We start from the raw sequence: 7,507 nt of genomic DNA on the forward strand, positions 1-7,507 counted from the left end.
AATAACATCAAAGCAGAAGTACACGTACGAGGACTATTTTTTTAACCCACAAAAATAATAATAATAAAAGGACTCTTCTTTTCCAAAGGTAGGAGTAGGACTGCAGGAGACTGGTGAGAGAGAATATGCATTTCTTGGCGTAAAACACTAAAACTTGGTCCACGTACTATTTACGAAACCGACGCATTTATTTGGTAAAAAAAAAAAAACAATGAGACCAAATAAATAAGTTTTTTCTTAATCATATTAAGTTATTTTTTATCAAAAAGAACCAAAATCAACCAATATATATATATATATATATATATATGTATATATTACCAAAATTTTCAGGTATATACTCTAACATTAAAAAAAAAATAAAAATAATGTAAAATAACATACTAAATTAAATTGAGAAATATGTCAGGGTATCAAACAAAGAAAAAAAGGACAAAACTACAAATACGAATACCCCATGGCCTCTTGCAACTTGCAACTTGCTTCCCTTCCCTCACTTACCAGTTTTTACTCTATTTTCTTTTTCATGCTATATATATCCTTTTATTCTCATGGTAAGTCATTATCGGTTTCTGGGAAAAAGAAAAAACTAAGTCATTATCGGAATGTTGATATTATTAGAAAAAATATTTTTTAAAGATATGTATAAGTCAATTAATTTTCTGAAATATTGAACCCCAAGTAATTCAGTATCCTTAATATCAAACCATGAGCCACAATAATAATTTTATTGATCTATGAAACCTAAAAATATAAGTGCTAAACAACTTGCATCAAACATCAACAGTAATTTATTAATTAATTGAACGGCATATAATATAAAAAATAAATAAGTAAATAAAAACTTATTTTTGGCTCTTTGAATATCCGGCGCATTTTAGCGTGTGGGCCATGCCCCGAAAGCTTTAACAGAATTTTTCTTGCCTTTTTTTTTTTTGGTTGGTACTGAATTTTTCTCGATTCTGAAAAAGTTGTATTTTTTCAAGCCTAAAGCAAACAAAGGCTGAGACAATCCGACCACGTGATCTGTTACCTGCAATCTCTTTTTTGTATAAAAATTACTAACAGTTGTTCTTTATGATCAATCCCACACATCCCTTCACTCCAATAACTGATTTTTTAATTTAATTTTCTTGAAGAAATTTTCGTTACTGCTACTGCATTTGTATCTGTGTCGACCATGGCATTTGGCCTTTGCGTCTTTTGGTTCTGTTTGGTCTGAGTTGTGACTGTGCTTCATGCTCTCTATATTCCACAATGCTGCAAAACAAATAGGATAATAATGGTAGAGGAATCACTGGAAACGAACAGAGCAAGGCTAGAATCCAACGATAATTTCCCATGGAATTTGTGGGGATTGTACAAAGCTTATAGAAGCCAATTCCTGCCTTCTCAGATCTCAAGGGTCTCAGAATTTCAGGCTTGAAGCTTCGCTTATTCTCAAAAACTTTCCCTCTTCTAGGTGCTTCTCTCTGCGCACACATTATTATTCCTCTCACTTCGATTCAAATTCTTCAATTATCGAGCTGGTTTCTCAAGTGGAAAAGCTATTTTTGGTGTCTGGGTCTCTTCGTTTAGTGGTAAAGTTAAGTTGTCATGTTGCTAAGTTAGGTTCGCCTCCGGGGAATCTGATTCCGAGACCGCCTTTTTTGTCTGGATAAGGCGATGCAGACTTGACTTGTTGCGAGAATGCCTTGTCCGGTTGATAATTATGGAAGCTTTGAACCGAGCCTACTTCTTGCTTAAAGGGAAACAAGAGTTATTCAACTGAGAATTCATTATGGGAATCATCAGTTCGATTTTCTGGCTTCAGGGTTTGTTGCTTCTTGCTTTAACAGACATTTCTTCTGCCGCTCTTTCTCCTTCTGGGGTCAACTATGAAGGTTAATATCTCTCGGAAAATTTCTCGCCTTCATTTATTCATCGCAATATTTAGAAGAATTTATGAAGAGAACAACATGTAGTTGATATTTTGAGGCAGACAAGTCTGAACAGATTGGGCTGTTTTAAAAGCTATTTCTCACAAGCTTTTCTTCTTTGAACAGTTGTTGCTCTGATTGCCATAAAAAACGACTTGGTTGATCCCCACAATGTCCTGGATAATTGGGATATTAATTCTGTCGACCCTTGTAGCTGGAGGATGGTCACCTGTTCTCCAGATGGCTACGTGTCTGCTTTGTAAGTTGTTTCAAATTTCAAAATTAGTAACTTCATTAATGCGTTCCTTTGAGATTTTTACTTAACGCAAGCTTTCTTTGTATATCAGGGGACTGCCTAGTCAGAACTTGTCTGGTACGCTGTCTCCTGGAATCGAAAACCTAACAAACTTACAGTCTGTGTAAGTTTCTACTTACTACTTAATTTCATTAGGTTTTTCTTCATTTCTGGGTTTTGCCTCCAGTGAATAGTTTCTTTGTAACCCAATCTTTTCAAGCCAACAGGGTGAAGGGAAATCTCATTGATGCTTTGATCTTTGTTTACACATAATGTGCAGGTTGCTACAAAACAATGGCATTTCTGGTTCAATTCCTGCTGGGATAGGAAATCTTGAAAAGCTTCAGACACTTGATCTTTCCAATAATGCATTTAGTGGTGAGATACCCAGTTCTTTGGGAGCGCTTGAGAACCTGAATTATCTGTAAGTTTCAGAAGCTCTCATATCTCACATATGCTAACCTGCTGGAGAAATTGTGAATTTTTACTTGTGAAAGTCTGTTTCTTACACCTTTTAAACTGTCTCTTAAACATGATAGGCGGTTAAACAATAACAGCTTGACAGGAGTCTGCCCACAGTCCCTTGGCAACATTAAAGGTCTAACCCTTGTGTAGGTCTTCGCTGCCTTATGATCCCATTATTTTCTGTTATATACACAGATTTTCCCCAAAGGCAAATTCAAAGCATTGGTTTCTCCAATAAATAATTACTTCTCTTCGTTAAAAATCCATGCAGGGACCTCTCTTATAACAACCTGAGTGGTCCATTGCCACGAATATCTGCAAGAACATTCAAGTAAGCATTTTTTTTTTTAAGGCCTTTGCTTTTAATGGTGTGTTATATTTTGTGCTGAATGTTTAACTTTCAGGATTGTGGGTAACCCTTTAATTTGTGGTCCAACGTCTAATAACTGTTCAACTGTTCTGCCGGAGCCCCTTTCCTTCCCTCCAGATGTTATGAGAGGTATAACCGGCTTCAAATTTCTTCTCCACTTTCAAATTAGTTTTATCTAACAATTCCATGACATGTTTAAATACTGGGATTTTGGTTGTCTAGCCCATTCAGACTCTCTGACAAAAAGCCAACGTGTGGCAATTGCTTTCGGTGCAAGTTTTGGTGGTGCTTTTGTTGTTGCGATTATTATTGGGCTCCTTGTTTGGTGGCGGTATAGACACAACCAGCAGATATTCTTTGATGTTAATGGTCAGTCTCTTAAATCTTTCTCCTCCTTTTTCTTCTTGTAATTTTATCTCCATAAATTTATACACATAACCTGGGAAAACTTAGTGGTATAAATTGGGATGGGCTTCAAGCATGTAATATTAAAGGTTCAAGGAGTGTACTTCATCATTTGTTTGCTTGATCACTTAGTTTCCACACTGTCAATGCCTTGATCTGCTAGAAGCTGATCCGTTCAATTGTCCTTGATTGTTTTTCCTATTTCTAAATTTGGTTGAGGGGAAGTGGTCTGTGCGATTGAAGGTAGAATGTGATCATCAAATGAGAAAGACATGGGAAGGTTAAGAAATTGATATGGGCACTTAACAAAGTCCATACATATGAACACTAATGTTTTGTGAACCCAACACTATGCAAAGCAATTTTGATGACAGATTTTTATCTGGCAGAGCAATATGACCCAGAGGTGCGCCTTGGTCATCTAAAAAGATACTCATTCAAAGAGCTTCGAGCTGCAACAGACCATTTCAGTTCAAAGAACATTCTAGGAAGAGGTGGCTTTGGAATAGTCTACAAAGGGCGCTTGAATGATGGATCCATAGTGGCAGTGAAAAGGTTAAGGACTATAATGCTGCAGCTGGAGAGATCCAATTTCAGACAGAAGTTGAGACAATAAGTTTGGCTGTCCACCGGAATCTTCTCCGGCTTTGTGGGTTTTGCAGTACTCAGAATGAAAGGCTCCTTGTTTATCCATACATGCCCAATGGCAGTGTAGCCTCTCGATTAAAAGGTTAGCTCATTGAATTTCTTTATATCCATTCATAACCTCATGACAGCCTGACAGTGCCTGTTTTAAACCATGCCCACTTGATATCGTTGTGTTGACCTGCACCTTCTCCAATTAACCATGGATTTTACTTGACGTGTCTTTTTTTACCATAACAGTGAAGCTACTACAGGTTGCAGTTAAGATGTCTTCTATATCTATAAAAGATCATGTATAAACTAGTGGATACAATTCATTGTTACTAACCCTGGGTGTGATTTTGGATATGTACAATATAGAACACATTCGCGGTGAGCCAGCTTTAGATTGGGTGAGGCGAAAGAGAATTGCTTTAGGTACGGCAAGAGGGTTGGTTTATTTGCATGAGCAATGTGATCCTAAGATCATACACCGAGATGTGAAAGCAGCCAACATATTGCTGGATGAAGACTTTGAAGCAGTAGTTGGTGATTTTGGATTGGCGAAGCTTCTGGATCACAGAGATTCACATGTGACCACTGCAGTGCGTGGCACGGTTGGTCATATAGCTCCGGAATATTTATCTACAGGTCAGTCATCGGAAAAGACTGATGTGTTTGGGTTCGGAATCTTGCTTCTTGAGCTCATCACAGGTCACAAGGCCTTGGATTTTGGACGAGCTGCTAACCAGAAAGGTGTAATGCTTGACGGGGTACTCTCTCTATCTCTCACTCGAAAATCATTGTCATTTCCGAACTAATTGAGTGTGGAAGATAAATTTGATCTTTCTTCTCAATTTTTTTTTTCCCATAAGCTTCTACTTGGTATATGTTTGATTTGAAGAATAACTTTCAGGTCAAGAAGCTCCATCAAGAACGAAGATTAACTCAAGTGGTGGATAAGGATTTGAAAGGGAACTTTGACATGATTGAACTAGAAGAAATGGTTCAGGTTGCCCTCCTGTGTACACAGTTTAATCCTTCTCAACGTCCAAAGATGTCAGAAGTATTGAAGATGCTGGAAGGTGATGGTTTAGCAGAGAGATGGGAGGCTTCACAGAAGCTTGATACATCAAAGTTCAGGTGCTGTGAAAACCCTCCTCCTGAGAGATACTCAGATTTTATAGAAGACTCTTCACTCTTGGTAGAAGCTATGGAGCTATCTGGCCCTAGGTGACACTCACCATCTTTGTTTTACACTGTAGCTCCCCTGGTTAAAAAAAGGTTTAGTTTTACGTGGATAGAAGAAATGAGATTTATTTATATGTATTTGTTAGTAATTAGTATGAATGTCAATAGCTGTGGAATGAGATTTGTATTCATGTGTAAAAAGAAAATGGCAATCCATGTATAACTGTTTTCTTTGTCCGAATGACAATTTACTCGGTTCAAAAAATGTTGGATCAATGTTATATAGTTGGCCTTGACCTGTTGCTATGTTTTTCCCCCCCCCTGGATTGCATATTTTGTTGGGTTAAAATTCAACTTACAGGGTTACACATATAAATATTAAAAATGTGTGGCTATTACTATAATTAATCTTAAATAAAGTGATCTATTTGGTAAAGTTTTAAAGCTTATGGAGTGTAATTATTATAGAATTAATATGTAGAGATTGGAATGATATTTATAAATTGTTGATAAGCCAAATTGCAAATATCACAAATTAAGTCTATAAATAGCAAAATAGGTATTGTGGTTCCCGGATTGGACATGACAAGAAATTAAATCTTTGATCCCCTTTTAGAGAACCATGATAATATTTTCAACGTTTATAATCTGTAAGACCATAGTGCTAATTATAATTAACCTTGAAATCTGATGACATTTTTAACTAGAGATTTTGGTATGTTTTCATATTCAGTTTATTCTATACCTTTGAATTGATGTTAAGACTTTATTTAAACTAATGAATTTGGTTGCAATCATTTGTATAATTTGAGTATGAATTTGATTGATTAGAAACAATTACTTCCGACACATTTCACCCATGCAGTTTTTGCATGGGTTGAGCTGTGATTTTGATTACTGTAATTTTCATGAAATTTGACACGAGCATATCAAAAGGGGGATAAACAACCGTAACTTGCCTTTTTCAGTACTCACTTCAGAAATTTTCTATTGATCTCTGCTTTGGGACAACAAAAAAGCAATTGAATTCACACAAGGTGATAACTTTCTTCATCAGAACTAAGAAGTGCTAGTGTTAGCACCAATGAGCATACAAGGGATAGCTTGATAGAAGTAGTGATGAAGAATGGGAAAAGAAGCAATTACATGCATTGTGTTGTGGGCAACAAGAAAAACCTAGTTCAATAGAACACTTGGAATTTTATTTTGTGGTTGAAGGGAGGAATGAAGAAGTAAGATGTGGCTACCTCAAGCTTGTGCGTCTTCTTCGAATGCTTTTGCAATCCCTCCACTCCCAAACAAAAGGTTTTCATTATAGTTTGAGATGAAATTAACAATTCTCGATTTGTGGCAGTCATCCTTGCATAGGAGCTTATGAAGCATTGCTAATCTTTTCTGTACATCAAATGTCCCAGAAAGGGCTCAAGCAAACATTTTCTATAGCCAAGACTATTATAGGAGTAATTGTAGGAAGAGCATTTATATTTTAAAGCTAAAAATATTATGTATCCTATAATTATATTAACAATCAAAGGGTAAATGAGTAAATTAGTTTATAAACTATATGTTTAAAAACATTTGAAACCTTAAACTTATCTTTTATATAATATTCTTTTTTAATTTTTGAAAATTATGTAATTTGATCCCTGCCATTAAACAAAATTAACACTAATTGTTAGTTGATCAGAAAATAATATAAAAGGACCTTAAAAATTAAAAAAAAATCCAAAAATTAAAGTTTAGGACCCAAAAATTATAGTAGAGGACCAAGAAAATTTATTTGGTTATTTTTTGTAATTTTTGGTCTAAATTTAAATTTCATTATAAAAAAGGTCTTATAACACTGCTTTCAAAAATTAAAAAATAATATTGAACAAAGATGATTTTAGGTTTTTAAATGTTTCTAGACTTACAGTTTAAGAGTCATTTTACTTATTTATTCATAATATATATAATCTACTAAATTTCCAAGCATTAATGAAAATATGTTACGTAGGTGAGATGATTAGGGACACTCATAAAATCCAAATAAAAAAAAAGAAACCAAATTGGATAATTTAGGTGCAAGTTAACAAAAAAAAAAATCCCTATTAAGGCAAAACAATTATTTATATATATATATATATATTATTAATTTATCTATTATATTAATATTTTAAAAATTTTTTGATTTGAATTTAATGTTTGAAAATTTTAATAAATAATCATACTATGCTTGAAATTATCTTTAATCTTAAT

At 34.7% G+C, this 7,507-nt stretch overlaps 1 pseudogene; it reads left to right on the forward strand.

The window, feature by feature from the left end:
* The first annotated feature begins 1,192 nt into the window (after nt 1–1,192).
* On the forward strand, nt 1,193–5,579 carry LOC129296347 (protein NSP-INTERACTING KINASE 3-like; annotated as a pseudogene).
* The last annotated feature ends 1,928 nt before the right edge of the window (nt 5,580–7,507 follow it).

The sequence above is a fragment of the Prosopis cineraria genome, unplaced genomic scaffold, assembly GCF_029017545.1.
Source record: "Prosopis cineraria cultivar Desert tree isolate PC_DT_omini unplaced genomic scaffold, ASM2901754v1 PC311, whole genome shotgun sequence".
NCBI classification, from domain to species: domain Eukaryota; kingdom Viridiplantae; phylum Streptophyta; class Magnoliopsida; order Fabales; family Fabaceae; genus Prosopis; species Prosopis cineraria.